Source organism: Lepidothrix coronata, unplaced genomic scaffold, assembly GCF_001604755.1.
Source record: "Lepidothrix coronata isolate B3197 unplaced genomic scaffold, Lepidothrix_coronata-1.0 Scaffold176, whole genome shotgun sequence".
In the NCBI taxonomy this organism is placed as follows: domain Eukaryota; kingdom Metazoa; phylum Chordata; class Aves; order Passeriformes; family Pipridae; genus Lepidothrix; species Lepidothrix coronata.
The window spans coordinates 805529-825298 of record NW_016690356.1 but is presented as its reverse complement, the minus strand read 5'-3'; the positions used below and the strand labels follow the sequence as shown (position 1 = coordinate 825298).

The 19770-nt window shown below is 50.1% G+C and overlaps 1 long non-coding RNA gene across 1 annotated transcript in view; it reads left to right on the top strand.

Annotated features, from left to right (window-relative positions):
* LOC108504823 overlaps positions 1–19770 on the top strand; it is a 168557-nt gene that overhangs the window by 147513 nt on the left and 1274 nt on the right. Inside the window, exon 8 of the long non-coding RNA XR_001877262.1 lies at positions 13477–13584. This is a non-coding gene — a long non-coding RNA (uncharacterized LOC108504823). The remainder of the gene's footprint in view (positions 1–13476; positions 13585–19770) is intronic.

Genomic DNA, 19770 nt, shown 5'->3' with positions numbered 1-19770 from the left:
TTTCTTGATATGCTCTAATTGAGCTGGTTTCCTTACTTCGGCTTTGAAAAGGAACAGCCATCAGGCATTCTTGAGAGAGCCAAGTGAACTGCTGTTATCTCAAAAAGGTCTCCTTCATGTCTCGCTCGTGGGGGCTCCAAGTCTGCTCCGGCCATTGCCTGGAAGTCTAAGAAAAGAAGTCTACTGGCCTCTGTGATAAAGCACCCATTTTTAGGCCTTGGGAAGGATGGGGTTGTTGACAGTTCATTCCTGTGAAAATTCAGTGCTGGTCCCGATTGTAAATGGAAGGAATACATGGCAGCACTAATGCAAAAGGTATGTGATTAGATAGTCCCTGTGCTATCTGCCCCAGCGTCCTGCTGATAGGCAGCTCTGTGGTGCTAAATGGGAGCCATCAGAGTTGCCAGACTGACGCCAGGCCCTTCATCAACTGCCTCCCAGATAAGGGGGGAAGGCTGCAATCTTCACGTAACACAATGTTTCCCCAGTGGGTGAACTTGAGTATTCCTGGCTGCATCTTTCACAGACATGTCCTGGGGCCAGCGAGGGGATAATATACAGTTTCATGCTGCCAGGAGTCCAAAAGTTCAGTGTGAGGGATCCTGTGGCAGCCACACGCGGCTCACGGTGTCTGCCCAGGCTTCAGCCTTCCCTGGAACAGCTCCAGGTACCATCCCAGCAGAAGAGGGTGGATGGTGCTGGTGTTCCAGGCTCTGAACTGCCCTGCATTCCTCAGGGTGGGAGCCTGCCTGGCCACGGCACACCCCATGTGATAACCCACCTCAAACCCCTCTAACCGGAGAGACAAAAATAGGGAAAAACTGACCTGCAGTGAAGGACCCACTCAGGCTCCATGGGGATGCTCCAAGAGAGCCCTGCTAGGGTCTCCATCACTGCCAGCTCTGCCCAGCAGGTCGACTGATGGGCTGAGCCCTCCCAGGCCCCTCCAGGGCAGAGTGGAGGTGCCTTCAGCGATGGAGCTGCGGGTTGTGCGATGCTCGGGTCTGAGCTGTGAGCTCTGGCTGTCAGTACGGTGGGAGTGGAGCAGGTTCTTGTTCCCTGAGACCTGGTGTAGTGCAGGTAGGGTTTGGTCCACAAACCTGTTATGCAGAGCCAGAGAGATGCTCTTCTGTGGGTCTCCCACCCACAGGATATCCAAACCTTTGGAGGTGTAAGCCAGAAAAATCAGTCACCGCAGCCCGTGTGGCCACTGCTGCTTTCTGCTACTACCTAGGATCTGCAATAAGGGTCACAGCCTGTCTCTGTGCTTTACTTAGGTGTGTGGTGGATGCTCCTGGTGCCACAGCCGCCTCTGCAGCTTTCCAGAGATCCCTGTAGGCTCAGCACAGTTTCTTCCACCATTACCTTCCCAGCATGGTGACAGCTCCAGTGAATGATCCTTCTAAAGACTTTTAGGACTTGGCAGTGGGTGAAGACCTTCATAAAACCTATAAACCCTCCCCAGTGAAATGTATTGTGATCAGGATCTCAGGTACTCTGGTTCCAGTTAGTCCAGAATGTGATCCAAAGGCACCTACGAGTTACAGGATCCAATGCCAGCTGTTTCTAGGAACATGCTGGAAGCACAAGGTAGACCTGAAGGCTACACAGACAATTGCATTTCCTCCTTAAGCCTTATCTTTTTCCACACCCTAAAAAAACCTTAGAGCTTATTCATTCATTAAAACAGAAGGGAGCTTTCCTCTAATCTTCTCTGGGTGACTCACAGGCTGTCAGAGCTGCCACGGAGGCGTGACCAGAGTGTGGGGATGTTGACCCAAGTTGCTTCTGGTCTTTTCAGCTTGAGTGCCCCAGCAGTGTTGTCATGGCAAGAGTGGGTTTCCACACTGGCCATGTTGAATGCTGGTGGTCCCAGGGACAGAATTCCTTGGGTTTGAAGATGTGCATCCTTGCCTTGGTCCCGATGGGATGTCTGGGCAGCCCCCCCATGGCCACATGTGTGACACAGCCAGGCTGTGCTCGCTCACATCCACGTGTGGGCTCCTCTTAGTCATTGTTTGCAAGGATTTGAGTGATGGCCAGGGCTGATAGAAACGTCTACAGAGCCCTGAAGGTTCAAAACTGTGGGCACAGAATAGACTCCTACTGAAAATCCTTAACCTTAAATCCCGAAATCCAGGGGTCGGGCCTTTCTTGGCAGCTGTTTGCTGAGGCACCCAGGGCTGGGATGCCAGTGGTCCCTCTCTGGCTGCTGGGAATGCAGCTGGAAGGTTGGACAAGCCACAGAGTCAGATGTTACGTGTAGTAGGTGTGAAATTCAGTTTAACTGAGCTGATCTTCAAACAGAAAAAAAAAATAGGGGTGACATTTGCAGCAAAGGTCACTCTCGATAAATAACGTCCCTCAGCTCAGTGCACTGAGTTTACTTGGGGCTTGTTTTGTTCTTCTCTTGCTTTGTGCTTCCTCTGCCTCTTTTTGTTTGTTTGTTTGTTTTTTATTGTCTTTTCTGTGGACTAACTGTACAGCATTAATTTTTCAGTGAGATTTCACATTAAGTTTGTTTCTGATTTCTCTGAGCTGCCAGCTTAAGCTCTGTGAAGCTGGTGCTCAGTTTGAGGGGGGTTTTGAGTGGATGCAATTCAGGTGCAATGCAGTCCTCAATATAAAAATGAAAGGAGCATAATTTTTGGGGTACTGATGGATGGCACTACCTCTAACATCCAGTGCATGGCTGCCTGGGGCTGGGGCATCTCCTGCAGCCAGAGAAGAGCTAAAAGAGTGCCCAGAAAGGGAAAAGAAATACAAATGCATTTCTTGCACACCTGCTGGGAGCCTGTACTTCAGTGTGGGTTAGGCCAGGTTTTAGAAGCAAGTTTAGAATTTCAGCTTTGATTTTAAGGACATTCCAGCCACCTCTGTCACAGACATCCTGTCCCATGCTGATGCAGGGAAGTGTGGGCCATTCTTTCCTGGGAGCCAGCTTGAAAGCCAAGTTTAAACACGCAGCCCACTGTTTATTCCAGTGAATCACGAGTGCTTAGAACCTGACCCTGCGAGCTCCAGAACATCTCCTGGGAGATCTCCAGAGCTCTCCCTGATAATGCAATTATCCCTTTCCAGTTGGAAGACTAAGGCAGCAGCTCTGTTGCTTGGAGAATTGCGGGAGAGGGCTCGGTGGTTTGGGTTCTGCTGATGAAAACCCATTAGGGGCGAGCTGGGCCCGTTAATTGCCCAACGTGTGGACAAAAAAGCGGGTACATGAACAACAGATGCAGGTAAACACACACAGCCATGGGCTGTTCCTGCTTGTTTGCTCTCTGCTACCTCACAGGTAAATTTGAGGGGCTGACTTCAAGACCCTCACCCTTTTCAGCAGCAGAGCCCACCCAGGTGGGAGATGGTCACAGCCACAGTGTCACGAGTTCTCCCGTCACGTTGTCCATTCCCAGCCTGGTGGGAAGCTCAGGACTGCCAGTGGCAGGACACTCAGGGGTTTCTGTGAGGTCTGAATACAGCCCTGATTGACTGTAAATCATCACCTTTCTTCTTTTATTCGGACAGAGCAGATCTTGGTGCTAATCATTGGGCAAAACCTGATAAACCCAGCATAAACCATAAACCCAACTTCCATCCCTAGAAGTGTCCAAGGCCAGGTTGGACAAGGCTTGGAGCAATTTGGGCTAGTGGAAGGTGTCCCTGCCCATGGCGGGGGGTTGGAACAGGATGATCTTTGAGGCCCCTTCCCACCCAAGCCATTCCAGGATTCCATGATTCTGAGTGCACGCCCATATTCAGGGGGTTTATCTCTTTCTTTTACTGCACCTCCTGTTTGCTGCTTGGCAACTGGAATAATATTATTTCACACACACACATGTTATATGAGGTATTACCTGCAGTTACAATTTATTTATCATGTTCATTTAGCAGACCCAAACCCTGCCGTTTTGAACACTGCTCTCCTTGCAGCTGCCAAAAAGGAGGCAACTCACAGCATTAAGGGAATGAGTCACATTCTTACACACTCGACAGGATTAGACATTTCACTCCTTAATGCTTAAATGGAAGGTCATTAAAACAACCCTGTGGTTTGGGGAGGATAGCAATTCCATAATTTGCTTATTTTGGTGGCAAGTGAAAAGCTTGGTTTAAATCTAAATGGGTTCACGCCGTCGGGGCAGAGCAGAGCAGCACAGCACAGGCTCTGCCTCGTAGCAGAGGGTGCAGTCAGTCTTTGCTGCCCCTGGTCCCGCTTCCTTGTGTTCATCCACGGCTCTGAAAAGTGGGAACTTCGCTATCTGTGGTTTATAGCAGGGTCCTGCTGGAGCTCAGAAGCTGGCAGTGCCCCTGCTCCAAGAGCACACTGTCCAGGGATCAGATAAAAGAAGGGATATGGGAAACACTGGGGACAGATCCAGGCTGGAAGGAGACTGTTACGTTTTATGTGGGGTCAGTGGCCACCACCTTTTCCAGAGGGAGGTTTAAGGAAGCCATTGGTGCTCCCCTACATATATAAAAATAATTTGCTCCACGAGCAGCAGAAGTTTTGAAGCTCTGGTTTCCTCCCTGTTTTTGCCTCGTGGTGGGATTTCTGGTAACAAGAAAAGCTCAGCCTCCACTTCCAGCTTTTTCTGACACAGTATTTCCATCCTGCCCGTGGATTCTTTGGTGTCACATCTCCTGAGCTGTAGCTTTGCCCTACCCCAGCAGCAGTGCTTGGGGGCTGTCCTGCTCCCAGCTGGGATGTTCATGGACCCCCTTGGCTGTGGCCGAGCCAAACCTGCCACGCTGCTGCCAAATTAGGTGGTGATGGACCCACAGCTTTAAAAGTCCCTGCCCTGGTTGGGGGACCATGTGCTCGTAGTGACACCCTCTGAGAATGGCTACACAAGCTTTGGCTTTCTTAGAAGACCAGGGTAAAATATGAGAAGTGTGTTCTGGATAAGGCCATGCCGAGTGAGATCTCCCAGTTTCCCGAGCTGAGCCCGGAGAAGGGCTCAGGGGAGGCTGGAGCAGCGCTGGAGGGTCTGGCTGACCCAGAGGCTGAAGGACATGGGAAGTGTGTGCTGAAAACAGCAGCCACTTCGGGCTGGGTCCTCACAGGGCACAAAACATCTGCAGCAGGTTGAGGAAAAGCACTGTGAAAATCGTTTTCACAGCTAAACAGCCCCATATATCTGAGACCTGTCAGGCTGTGTCTCCATCACGGACCCGAGTGTTGCTCCAGTGGGATGAGCAATTCCCAAAACACCTCTCGCCTCCTCATGGAGCGGCTGAAGCGGAGGGACGGGTGATGAAACATTTCTCTTTAATCTGCCCAGATTAGCAATTTCATTGCTCACTGGGAAGAATCAGCAGCAGGATAAGTGATGTTAACAGCAGCTAATCTGATGGTGCCAAAGCAAGTTCCTGCAGATCAGGCACATGGAGCTGGGGGGAAGAGGCAAAGCCTCACTCCGTGGGGAGCAGGGGGAACGTGTTCCCAGTCTGTAGGTGAAGCACAGGAACAAGATGTTCTGAAGGCCAAGGGCAAGTAGAGATGATCCTGGTGGAGACACCAGCCCTCATCTGTGAGCAGTGATTTCATTTAAGAATAGGGAGGAAAACAGAGGTGACCTGTGTCAGTGTTGGTTGGGGGAGTTAATGCCAAGGAGAGGCAGCTGTTGAACCAAAATGAAGCTGCCAGGCCTTCTTGATGAGGGAGATTCTAGAAGAAAGTGAAATCTGTAGTTATTCAGGGGTTTTGAGTGAAAGATGTTTTACAAGCTTTAGGATCAGGTGTGTTTTGGGAGGTGGGGAGGGGGCAGGTACTGGTTTGTGGTTTGTGGGTGCAAGTTGAACACTTGGCTTGCGCAGTTTCTTGTTTCACCAAGATGTCTGTTAATTTTATAAGTTTTAAAAAGGAAAAGGACTAAACCCCTCTGTTCTTTGGGAGATCCATCCCAGAATGGCACATCTACTCAGTGTTTCAACCTCCTCTGTTGGTCTTACAACCATGTGTCATTTTTGCATGCATCTCCTTCCAAAACTGGTGCTAAAATCTGGTTTTGGCTTTTCCAACACAGATCCAGAGCAACTCCATTGGCTTCAAGTATAACTTGGAGCAAGATTTCACACACGGTTTTCTTCCTTTTCTGTTTCCATGGGACCTCTGGTCTCACTTGTAGGCTGGATGTTGTACTTGCCTCCATATATTCCAAATATCATCTCACCCACCACCAAAGTAGCCTCTCCCTGTGATCCCTGACTGTTTCCTGCTGCTGGACACCCTTGGTCTTGTTAGAATTGGCTTCAGCCTGAGAGTCTGACCCTGAGCCTGGAGAAAGATTTAACAGTGAATGTGCACCAGGGGCTACAGCTGTGCTCTCATCCCCACTGGCTGCTTCAATTGGACCTTGGACTCCCAAATAACTGAGCTGCTTTTCTTTTTAAAACCTAAAGCTGATGTTCTGCAGAACCTGGTGGGGCCAGCACAGAAAGCATGGATACCAAAGGACTGTCTCAACCTCCTGCCCAGACCCTGACTCCCAGCTCTGTGCCTTAACCACAGGGCCACCCCTTGTCCCCTTGGATATGACATCCCTAGACCCAAAACAAGCTGATAAAAGCCACCAGACAGCATCCAACCTGGAGAAAGCATCTGCTGTGCCTACAGACCTCCTTCAGCCCAGCCCCAGCAGGGCTGCTGTGGTCCGTGGCTCCCTGTGTCACTGCTGAGGTGGTGACATTCCAGCGGTGGATAATCACTACGTGTGCCTGGGAAGGTTCCCAGGGATGAAAAGGCTCTGAGCAATTGTAGATTTTACTTTGTTTCCCCTCAAAGGCCGGCATTTGGCTTGGACTCTCCCAAGCAGTTAAGTTTATTAATAGTCTTGCTTCTGGAGCCGAAGTGACTCCAGAGAGGGGAGTTACTCCATGCAAAACAAAACAGGAAAAGCAAACAATGTCCAACTCCTGTGTGCTGGAGGGGTGCTCAGAAGGCAGCATTGTTCCACCTTCTCACGTGCAGCAGAGGAGACCCCAGACAGAGCAGCCCTGGCAGGAGCAGGGCCTGGAGGTCCAGCCCAGGGACACAGAGCGAACGTTCAGGGGTAAAATGGGACTGACTTCTGAAAGGGAGTCTGTCCTGGCCAAGCCACTGCTTTAAGCATTCAGTGGGAGAACTGAAAAGGGGAACTTCACAGGCAGCAGCACAGTCTGTTGTTTGGTGGGATCCAAGAGCTCATCCCCTCGGAAGGCAGCAGGATATGTGGGTTCCCATCATCGCTGTCGAGGTGTTTGCTGGGCAGTGACACCCATTCCATTGGCAGCAGAATTGTTTAGGTTGGAAAATACCTTTAAGATCATGGAATCTCAGACTGGTTTGGGTTGGAAGGGACCTTAAAGCTCATCTCATTGCACTCCTGCCACAGGCAGGGACACCTTCCACTAGCCCAGGTTGCTCCAACCTGGCCTTGGACACTTCCAGGGATGGAGCAGCCACAGCTTCTCTGGACAACCTGTGCCAGGGCCTCACCACCCTCCCAGTCAGGAATGTCTTCCTGATATCCAGTGCAAAGCCCAACCATCAAGTCCAACCACTAACCCAGTTGTTTCTTTTTTGCAACTGATGTTGTGGTTTTTTGTTTATGCCTTCCAAGTCTCCTTCCCATCCTGGCTAATAAAGCCACATGGGCTGAGAAGGACACGGAGAGAGGAAGCAGAATTGCTGCAGCTCTCCATCAGAAGGAGCCTGGTGTGTGAAACACAGGAGACAGTTGTTCACCAGGCAAATAAAGCATGGAGCTTTTCCCATGACGGGGAGGAACGATCCTCATCATGGAAACCCCAACATCATCCAGCTCCTGCCTTTCCCCTCCTCTGACTAAATATAAAATATTCTCCACGTGCCTCGTTCCGCCGGGATTCTGCAGCAGTTGGAGCATTGCTGGCTTTTTTCACTGCCATATTTCAACGTGTGCCCCTATGACAGACAGCAACGTGCCTTCCATCAGGTTTAACTCTTGGATTTATTTCCCTACACAAGGAGAATAAGCTGCAAACATCCCTCAGACAGGGCCCCACTGAAGCCTGAGGTGAGTTTGGGGAATTCCAGGATTACAAAACATCATGAATTTTATTGACAGTGCAAGGCACCCACTTAATGACATCATCAACTTCCAGCAGCTCCAGAAAGGAAGGTCTATAACAACATTAAATCTGGGATAAAAATGGATTACTGGCAGCTGCAAATCTGTGTTCTACTTCTGAATAAAACCAACGATTTTCTGGGAAATGAGGACTCAGACAAAAAATGTTGGTTTGGTTGGATGCATGGCTGGGTTTGCTCTCAAAACTTCGTAGCATTTTAAAAACAGAATCAGTTGGAAATGGAGATGGTTTCAACTCGAAGAGTCGAACTGCTTCATTTTGAAACGCTTTGAATTTCTTCTGATCGAAATTCCGCATCCATATCCCAAGGAAGGGACCGACCTTGGGCTGGGGCACGTCTGAGACAGCTAATTTGGAATCTTTAACCTAAAATCACTCATGTGGGCGGAGGAGCTCATGAGCCATCACCAGGGATGTCTGAGGGAGGGTGAGCTGGGCACCAGGCAGGCTGGAGGCAAATTAACTCGTTAGGCCACAGCTCGTCAGCTCCTTTCGCTCCCTTTGAACGGCACAAAATTCCTACTCATTAGTCACTACTTATACAGTTGCACACGGATTCTTTCTTAAGCATTCACATATTTTATGAAGTCAGAAAAGACTTTTAAGATGCAAAAAATCCCCGATGGTTTTAATGAGTGTAACAATAAACAGGCAGAGACTAAAGCGTGCGCAGTCCTGGGGTCAAACCCACATGGAATTTCCACTGGCCTCAGCTCAGAGGAGCTTCAAGCCCGTGCTTTCACTTCCAGATCACACTGGACTGGTGAAAACAGAGTTTTTAGTCAGGCTTCACGTATAAATGGAGAATTTTGGAGTACTGGGGGTCGCTCGGAGCTCGTCGTGTGCTGGGCGCTGCTTTGGTTCAGTTTTTGCAGAGGAACCCTCTGGTTTGGTGGTTCCTGCTGGCATCCAGCACAGAACTTTCTTCACATGCCTTTACATTTAACTGGGGCAGCTTAATTGTTACTCAATGAAAGCCCAAATCTGCAGCAGAGGCATCACTCTACTCCAGGGAGAGGAGCTGAGATTAAAGAGCTGGCAGGGAGAGACCCTTATGCAAGGGCAGGAAGATCATTCAGAAATATTCATAAAACACGAGGCAACTCTTGAAATATTTATTAAAAACGAAGTTTGACTGTTAATTCCCCCTCACACATCACCCGTGAAGGAGATTCTAGAGATGGGGAAATGAAACCACAAAGCCAGTAAGTGATTTGCCCGAGGCCTCTGCTGTAAATCAGGCTCTGAACTGGAGAGCAGCTCCTCCCTCAGTTGCCTGTCCCCAGACAGAGATGCCACCTGGGTGATGCTCATCAAGGTCCCAGCCCTCTGTTCTGCAGGGAGATGAACCCTGCAGCTACACAAGAAGCACAAGGGAGTGGCTGTGATCTCCCAAATTTCTCCCAAATCTTATCATGCCATGATGAGAGAACTGGCCTTCTCCAGCCCAGGAGTGCTCTCCTGGCCTTATCAATGAAAACACACCTGATTTTCAGTGTTTTGTGTAATCAGTGGGGGAAATGATTGGTGTTGGCAGTTTTGTGTTGAGAAAGAGTGTTTAAGTCTCTTTTTGGAGCCTTTCTGGTTTTGCCCAACTGTTTGGTGAACAGTTTGGTTCAAGCCCTACCTGTGCAACCACAAGGCCACCGACGACCAGGAGCGCCGTTCCTCCTCCTGGAGGCAAATCCATGGATCTCCATTCCCTTTTGCGAGCTGGTTGGGCTTTGACCCTAGCACCCCTGAGCAGCCAGGCTCCCCAAAACCTCCCAGGCTCCCCCAAGCCGGGGCTGGGTGTCTATCCCCGCTCCGTGCCGTGTCACACCGCGCAGCAGAGCCTCGGCCAGATCCGCTTCCTCCCGTGGGACTCTGCAGATAACTCGCTTGTGTATTAAAAGTTGTTTACCCCGTGCTCAGAGCAGGATGCTTTCCTTATCTGCAGGCTGAGCAAATTCCCCCCAGTGCCTCCTCACGTCATTCCTGGCCCGCTCCTGGCTCCGGGCTCGGCGCTGGTGGCTCTGCGTTATCTCCGGGCTGCAGCACAGACAGACCCTGCCTGGAGCAGCCCCCGGGCTCGGCAGCACCGACACCAATGGCTTCAAAGGCTCCAAATTGCCCCTGTAATTTGAATCTTTAACGACACGTGGAAAAATCTCCAGGAGCTGGCCTGTGTCGTGTCTGCGAACGGGCTTCGTAAATACCACGCTGAGGAATTTGGATACTCTCGTGTGTGTGTCGGTGATGGATGTTTGTATCCTAAAATAATGCATTTTCTGCTTTTCTCTATCTCTGAAGAGCAGTTCAGATCCACTGTGCAGCTCCTTTTCCTGACCCTTCCTTACCTCCAGCCCCTGTCCCACCTCACCAGTCATACCCGCACCAAGGGCAGTTTAGCCCCCGTCCCTAATTCCCAAGCCAGCGGGATCTGGTGGCTCCTCCTGGGCCACCACTGTGGTCAAACCCCTGTTCCCGTCTGCCCGAGATGCAAAAGCCACAGATGCAGAAAGTCCAGATAGAAAAAAGCTCGATGGAATGTATTTATCTGAAAACAATAGTGTGTCTGGATGGAAAAATCAGCGTTTTACACCAATCATGTGGTTGTTATTAATGTTTTCCAAAACACCCAGAGGTACCTTGTGTGTTAAGTAAGAGCAGCCTGGACTGTTCTGCTTAAAAAGCAAAAAGTGCATCTCTGCCCCCAAAGCTGCTCTTGTGTTCCAACCCTGCCCTAATGCCCAGATGGGACCAGAGGAATTTCCCGTTCCCCCAAATCTGCAGTCACGGGGCTCCATTTCAGCCCAAGACGCTGCAGCAAATCCTTATGGGTGCATTTCAACACTTCTTTTCATCGCTCCTTTTCCAGTCCCTTCCTTAAAGCAGTCCTGGAAGTGTGGATGGAGCCTGAGCTGTGACCCTGGCAGCCCTGCTTGGTTTTCTGCTGCCACGTGGGCTGAGGTGCCATTCCTGCGCCGGTGTGCCGGATGGAATCCTGTGCCACGTGCTCTGGGATGACCCTGCTTGAGCAGGGAGGTTGGACCAGATGACCCCACCAGTGGTCCCTTCCAACCTGATCCATTCTGGGGTTCTGTGCTCTGGGGGGATGTTGGGGGACACCGGTGGGGACAATGCTCAGAGACAACGCTGGGCGGTGCCATGGGCTCCAGCTGGGTTTTACAACCTGTGCTCCAACCAGCACAGAGCTGCCACGAGGAGGGATTGTTTGAAGCTGCTCCAGCAGCGCAGCCGAGCTGGAGGGTTCATTTCCTCGGCCGTGGCGCTGCGGCAGCCCCAGAAACCCAAGATCCACTGATAGCCATGGAGCAAGGATTTCCATTTTTGGTGCGGGCTCAGACTTAAAATAGACAGTCTTGAGCGAGGAAGAAACTCTGTTGACAGAACATAGGGAACATTCCTCCAGTGTACTTTTGCAAAGGACTATCTCTGTCTTTAATCTCCACGGCGTTTCCTGCAGGTCTCCCGGGCCCAGCTTCCCTCTCATTGTTAGTGGCGCTTTTGGAAATGACCTCAGGCAGTTTGCAGTGACTGGCGACCCACGGTCAGAATGACTAACCCAGTCTGTCTCCATCCCTTGGACATGTCCCATTGACTAAATAAATGACAGGCACTGACATGTGAATAGAAACAAAAACAGCCTGACAAGTGAAATCTTAACTCTTTGGAGCAAAGAGACGTCTGGACGCGGGTTCATCCTGCCCGTGGAGCGAAGGGAATCGCTCCAAAAAGTCCTGACAATTGTAAAAATGCAGCCAGCCTCCCCTGAGCTGCTCAGGACACATGCAGATTGGGTAGACAAACACCTCTAATATTATTTTTAATTGTTGAAAATTGTTTTCTGCAGCTTTTTATCTCGGCACATCTTTAATTAAAAGGGCAGCTCGGTGTTTATGTGGCCATTTGGGTGTCTGGGCTCAGCATGAATAATTCCACCAAACGTTAGGAGAAAGGGTCAGTGATGAGAGAGGCTGTCACAGGATCCCAGCCCTGTGTTGTGCCCATAACTCACCACAGGTGAGCCTATAGGTGCTTCCTGCCATTCCTATTCCCAGCTTTTGCACATAACCACCCATTGGAAAGGTGATCCTGGCTCTCCAAGCCTGTATGGACCCCACTGCAGTTGGCTCTAGGGAGGATGGAAGGGGGGATGTAGGTTATGGGGGGATGTAATTTGTAAGAGGGGTGTATGGATTTATAGATTTATGGATTTATGCCCCTCCTAACTGGGGGCTGTCAGGCTTTGAATTCCTCATCTTGCCAAGCTCCCTCCAGTCCCCACCCCAGCTAAGCCACACCAGAGTTTGGGAACATGCCCTGCCATCCCAGCATGATCTATTTTTTAGGGCCCAGACCAGCTGCCTTTGAAATCTAACAATAGTTTTACCAATATGAATAGAATTAGTGTTAATAAGCTACATTTGTGGATTTTTTTTCTTGGTTGGAAAAGTAGGAAAGTATTCTCTTTAATATCATCAGAATAGATTTTAAATGCCATAATTACAATAATTAATAATGCTGCTTAGCAGTTATTAGCACTGGGTGCATTGTTAGGATGTCTGTGTTAGCTAAGGTTTAATAATGAGCTTCATAGAAATCCAAAAAGAAGAAAATAATGATATGGGGAGTGGTTGTGGGGCTGTGGTCTGATGGCTTCTTGCTTTAATGTAAGTAACAAATAATTCCCTCTGGCTCTCAGCATTTGTGGATAAGGCCATAAAAAAGGAGGGGGGGGGAAAAGGAGGAGGAAACTTCAGCTAATAAAAATGCCACCGTGGTTTAAGGAGCAGGAGGAGTGTTTGTTGTTTGGCTGATGAGGATGGAATAACCCGTGTGGGGACGGATGGCTCACGTCACCCTGTGCTCCTGCCCATGGAACGTGTGTGTGGAGGGCACAGGGATGGTCCTCACTGAGATCTGGGTCATTGTCACACACCTGGTGTCACAAGGAGGGGTTGTGGGCACAGCTGGAGGTGGCTTTGGGATGTGTTGGCAGGTCCTAACCTGGATTTGGGGATTCTTCTTTTTAATGCAGCACAATTTATTGTCTTTCCTTCCAAATGACTGTTGTCCTTAGCTGCTGTTGAGCAGCTGCTGTCCCACCACAGGGCTGGGTGAAGCTCAGTGAAGAGAGAGATGGTCCCATGAAAAGTGGGACAAGAATTACTGGGACCTGATTCCTGCAGGTCCAACACCCAATCCCTCAACCAAGCTCTTCTACACTTTCCTCTCTCTCTCCTTACATGTTTGGTCTTGGTTCACCACATCTGATCACTGAGCATCAATCATTTACCAGTGAATAAAAAGAGGCTGAGAACTAAAACCCACTCACCTTATGTAAAATTTGTTTCCTATCAGGTATCATCACCAAGTTTCTGCTCCTGGCAGCGCTCCATCCTCTCCTTCTCATCCCACGTTACTCCAGGACAGCCTGATGGGTCATGGGAAGCTGTTTCCAGCCAGCAGGTCAGTTTTCCATCCCTGTGCCAGGTCGGTTCTAACATGGGCTGAATTTGGGAAGGGTGGGCAAGGGCCAATGTGACGGATCAGGCTGGATGGTGAGGGATGGTCCCAGGTCATCACCCACCTAAGAAGGTAAATAATGGTCAGATTTTGGCTGGGAACTGTCCATGGAAGGTGAAAGGTGCTACACCAGTTTACACCCTCCAAGGGCTTGACTCACCAAAGTACCAGTGAAAGAGTTTAGTGTCATAAATGCATGTCCAGCTATGGAAAATCCCAGTCATGGTGCCCAAAGGATGGAAAGGGGTCTGCAGAGAGGACCTGCACCCCCAGAGCTGCCTGGCATGCCCATGTGGGGCCGTGCTGGTGGCCAGGATGGCTCCCAGCAGGGAGAGGTGCTGCTGGCACCCACAGAGCCTTAGGGAAGGAGCTGCTGCTTCTGATCATCTCGCAACAGCCTGGGATGTCAGAGCCAGCAGATTCCTGGACAGAGACGGCTTCTCGGCACAGTTGGAGACCAATAGAAGGACCAACCCCTGAGGGTGCCTGCTCAGAGAGGGGTTTTCTCATTCCATGGTGTGGCAATGGGATGGAGAAGATTCCCTGGAGACCCGACTGGCTTCTAACACCATCTCCATTCTCAGCAAAGCCTGTGCCGGGTGTCGAAGTAACAACTGTGCTACTGCTGGGCCAAACCGTGTCCTGCTGTGTCCTGGTGTCTATTTAAGGGTGATTTGCTCTCAGTAACACCCAGCAGTGCCAATGACTTCGGGGTCAGCTCCTTTCCTCCCTAATCCTGCTTTCTATTTTCACATACTTCTGCATGAGCAAGCCCTGGAGATCCCGCTGCCAGCAGAGACACTCAAAACACAGTTTCGACACAGGAGGAGATGCAGTTTTGGTTCTTTAGCAATGAGTGCCTCTGGCTCCCTTTGGTCCAGGCTCAAAACAAGACAATATTCTCTTTCTCCCATAATGATTTTCATGTCCCCATTCTGAGGTTGCAAGAAATTTGGGGAAGCATCAGCTCAGTGCGTGCTGATCCCGCAGCCGCGTCCCGGGACCGGCTTTTGAAGCCTGTCTTTTTTAATCTTCCCTTGCTGGGTTCAGCCTCTCCAGCCAGTGACTCACTCACTATTTCTATTCTCTTCCCACTTCTGTTCCTGCTTCTCTAAAGTTCTGGTCAGTGGCAGCAGCTTTTGCTCATGTCTTGTGGCTGCTTCTCCCCGAGTTATTATTGGAGATGCCTATGAAATAACAGTGCTGCTCTGTCAGACGCTGCTGCACCACTGCAGAAAATATTTACCAAAGCTGTGGTGAGCAGCTCTTTGCTGGAGTGACTGGCGTCTGCTCTGGGGCGGCCCAGACGCCACTCAGTCACTCCAGCAAAGAGCTGCTGCAACACAGCAAATTGCCCAGGGCAGCAGATCTTGGGAAGGGAGAAAAGCCAGCAGCCCAGTCTGTCTGTCTTTGTGTTTTCTGAGGGAGAAAAATTATCTTTTTACAAGCCTGCCCTAGTTGGCTCGGACCAGCCCTTCCCAGAAAATACCCTCAGAAAGAGGAGAGCAAACTATTGCATAAATGGACAGGTTGCCATTTAGGTCTGACCTTTCTCAGGTCTGCTTTGAGGTCAACCTCCCTTCTCCTCCAACTCCACTGTGTTTTTAGCTCCTTCTAGTAGCAGAACACCACTGGACACAACAAACCTCAATTAAAATCCATTTTGGACCTATATATATATATATATACATACATACATACATACATACATACATATATATTTACATATAATCCCTTTGCTCTCTGGACTAGCTCCAAAAAAAATAATCCCTTTTTTAATCCTCCCCCCCGCCCGAGGAACTTCCAGTTTTGTGTTTGCAAATTGTTTGGGTAAACATGGAGAGGGGGAAATTTATCTTTTTTAAGGACACTGGGCTTGGCACATTCCACAGTTTGTTGCTGGATCGGCGTGGTGGCAGCACACACAGAGCTGGGCTGTTTTTCTTACTCAAATAGTCCCTTTCCAGCTCAAAAATGACAATTCACCAAAGCCAAGCCAACAGAAAAGTAAAGGGCAGTTTCAGAACTGGGTGTTATCTGCCTGGAAAAGGCTCCAGAAAGGCAGACTGTCTCCACAGGCTGCTGGATAAATGATAAAAGGACAAACTCCTGCGTGCTTGTGAGGGGTGGTGTGATTTTTAGATGGCTCCTCTGGTTGTAATTCCCTTCCTTTGGAGCAGAGCAGCTGGTTTATGTGATATTTGTGTGATACTGCTCAGCTCTTCCAGCCAGAGGGGTTTTCGGTGGCTGCTGGTCCTCCTGCAGCTGGGGAGGGAGGGGATGAGGCTGAGGGAGATGAAGAGTTTCTGTGGGTCTGGAGATCCCCAAAGTGCTGTCATGCAGGTGGGTGGCTGCATTCAGTGTATCCATCTCTCTCCTGCAGCACCCTCAGAGGCTGCACCGTCCTTGGAGTGGCTAAATGGGACTTTTCCTCCCCATCCCCTTCTCCACCTTATAGAATCATAGAATGGTTTGGGTGGGAAGAGACCTTAAAGATCATCTTTAATGCCATGGGCAGGGACACCTTCCACTAGCCCAGGTTGCTCAGAGCAACATCCAGCCTGGCCTTGGACACTTCCAGGGATGGGGCAGCCACAGCTTCTCTGGACAACCTGTGCCAGGGCCCCACCACCCTCACAGCCAAGAACTTTGTTCTGATACTCCATCTGACCCTCATCTCTGTCAGTTTGAAGCCATTGCCCCTTGTCCTGTCTCTCCAGGCTCTTGTCCCAGTTCCCTCTCCATCTTCCTTGTGGGCTCCTTCCTGCTGGAAGGATCTTGCTCCGGTACCTCCTCGTGCGAGTCCCGGGAGCCGATCCCGGTGCTCACACCCATGGAATCCATTGGAGGCTCACAGTCAACCACGAGGTAGGAAATCCTCCTGGACAAAGCACTGGATTGAGGCTCAGGAATCAATGCCTTCATCCTCTCCACTCATATGCCTCGTTTTATTGGATCATCTATTCAAAAGGACATGGAAAATCCCTGTCAGTGGCACCAGGGAAGACATGGAAGGTCTGATGGCAGCCCCGCGTCCGTGGCCAGTGGAAAGCCCACGGGCTGCCAATCACCTTCCCCATGTCTCCAGGGAAGGACTCCACACTTCATGGAGCTCTTCATCCTTTTCTGCATTGCTGAGGTGACTCTGGATTTTCTGAAGGTGTCTGAGGCTGCTCAGGGAGAATTGGTCTTCCCAGATGGGATTTTCAGCACCATTGGGAAAGATAGGAGAAGATGCTCCACCTGCTTCATGTTTCACTGTGTGACTGACATAGTCACCCTATGACTGACCAAGAGCCAAGGTGTCCCTTTGGCTTGTTCTCCCATGGGAAAAGAATTAAAATTAATCTTCTATTAAGGGGAGAAAAACACTTTTTTCTGCTGTGGAAGCTGGCACTGGGTTTGGATGAGGGCAGCCTTCCTGTCCTAGGAAACCTGAGACACCAGTGCTTTCCTTGGATTGCAGCAGGGCTTTTCTGGGATGGCTTGAGTTTGTTTTCCTAAAAATGAAAGCAGCAGCACAGGGGATAATCCTGTACTCGTGGCACTCCCTGACTTGTGGCTTTTAATCCGTTTGTCCTGCCCCAAACCAGGGAACTGAACCCAAGATCTCAGGGCTGTCATCTCCAGCCTTAAAGCTGGACTCTTTCTCCCTGAATAACTGATTAATTATTTATACAAACTGGCCCAGCTCCACCTAGAAGGGATTTAAAGAAATCCATGTCCCTGCTCCAGGCAAGGGGCCTGTCCTGGGATGGGGACCACTATGGATAGGGGCCATCACCACCCATGAGGACCAGTTGGGAGATGATTTTCCCCCTGTGGGTTTGACTAGAAATCCAGGCTTTCTCCCAAGAAAACTTTTCCAAGCAGCAAACTGGTAGTTTGCTACCGAAAAAAAAAAACAACAACCAAAACCCAAAACACAACAGAAAACAACCAAACCAGTTTTGGTTTTGCCAAACTGACGTTTTTCTGACCCAAGAAAACATTTTGTCAAAAAAACTTCCCAACTGCTCTGCTGGGAATGTGCTCTTTGCCATCAGTCCCCAAGGCTGGAGCGCCGGGGTGTTGAAATGTTACTACAGCCCTGGAAACTGTGAGTCAGCTTGTCCCCACCCACAGCAGATACTCGTGGGAAGGGCCTTGAAAAGCCTGGAAACTCAGCAGCTCCTGCCTTGTGGAGTTTCCATTAACCCATTAACTTTAATTCCTGGTGAAATGAGGCATTTGGCAAATTTCTGTTGGATTTTGTCTCTTTTTTTCTTCTTCCTGATTCTCATCAGTTTTGGAGGATACTTCCTTTCTACTCATCCCTGAGCAGTTTGGCTGCTGTGGCCCCGATTCACCCCCCGAGGTCCATGGGCAGCAAATGCAGCACCTACCGTGGTGCCACCGCAAAACTAATCACTGGGCTGGGATTTAAAGGCAGCAAAATGGGCATCTCCTGGCAAGGCAAGAGATGTCCCAGGTTGTCCGGGAGAAGACCTGCGGCTCTGCTCCCGCTGGGAATGCAGCAGAAGCCATGTGGATGCTCCCAGCCCATGCCACAGTGGCCATGGTGTTGTCACACATCAGGGATGCCCCAAGCAGATCCAAGGGTGGGTGTGATGCTGCCCCTCTGCTCTGGAGCCAGGCTGGGAGAGCTGGGGGGGTTCACCTGGAGAAGAGAAGGATCCAGGGAGACCTGAGAGCCCCTTGCAGGGCCTAAAGGGGCTCCAGGAGAGCTGGAGAGGGACTGGGGACAAGGGATGGAGGGACAGGACACAGGGAGTGGCTTCCCACTGCCAGAGGGCAGGGTTAGATGGGATATTGGGAGGGAATTGTTGGCTGTGAGGGTGGGGAGGCCCTGGCACAGGTTGCCCAGAGAAGCTGTGGCTGTCCCTGGATCCCTGGAAGTGTCCAAGGCCAGGTTGGAGCAACCTGGGCTGGTGGAAGGTGTCCCTGCCCGTGGCAGGGGGTGGAACTCCATAACCTTTAAGGTCTCTTCCAGCCCAAACTGGTTTATGATTCTACATCCCAGGAGAGGTGGCACAGAGTGGTTGCACCCACCGGGATGGGCTTTGCCACAGCCGCAGGATGGGGGCACGTGCCGAGGTGCTGGGTGAGATCACACCCCCTGCAGGAAGGGTTTCAAGATGCCAGGGAGGTCTGGGGAGGTGGAATCCAGCACCTGGGAAATTCTCCGTGGAGGAAAATGCTTCAAACATTTTTATTTTTTTTTTTAAACTTCGGATTTATCAAAACGCCTTGTTCTGATTTTAGCTTTTTCCATTTTGAAGAGGGTCCAAGCTCCCATCACAGTGTGTTACTGCACAGAGTGTAACATTTGCAAGAGTAAAATGCAAAGTTGGTTTGAACTGGAAAATCGTGGCAATGTCATCAAAACAAAGGAAACGGGACATTCTGATGTTGTCAAAACTTTTTTTTCCCCCTGGTTCCTTTCAAAATCAGCTGCCAGCAAACCCAGCCTGATTTTATGAGGCGTTTTAGTTTTTGGCAGTTGTGGCACAGCAGTTTCGTGGTGGTTTCTCTGGCTGGGCTCAGACACCCCGTGCTCCTGTTCCCTGGCAGTGACATGGGGGTGCAGTTTGTCCCCCCAGGCTCCACCACCCCTTGGCATTGAGGCAGCAGGGGGGGGTCCATTTCTCCACCCCATTTCTGAGTCACTAAAATAATCTATAAATCAAGCTGTTGCAACATTATATAAGTGGTAATTATTTGTTTTGTGAAAATATTACGTTTCATTTATTCGTGATTTAATTTTATATTTTGACCCCTGCATCCTTCTTTTTGACCAGAAATATACAAAATACTAGAGATGAAAAAAAAAAATTAAGGACAGAAAATGATGAAATGGATTTTCCTTCCTGAAAACCTGGAGCACCCTCAGTCTGTGCCTGCAGGTTTGGGCTCTGCTGATGGTGCTGAGGGTGCTGGTGTGGACACAGTGGCAGGGCTGGTCCCTTTTTCCCCCAGTCCTGGCTGCAGTTTGGCTTGGGGAGGAGGCTCCAGTGCCCTTCTGACCACCCACAGTCCTCCTGGACCCAGGAGGATTTGGCTTCCTATAGTACCTGGGAGATCCATGTCAGATAAGACTGGCAGGCTTTCAAAAGCTTCTCTTCAGCT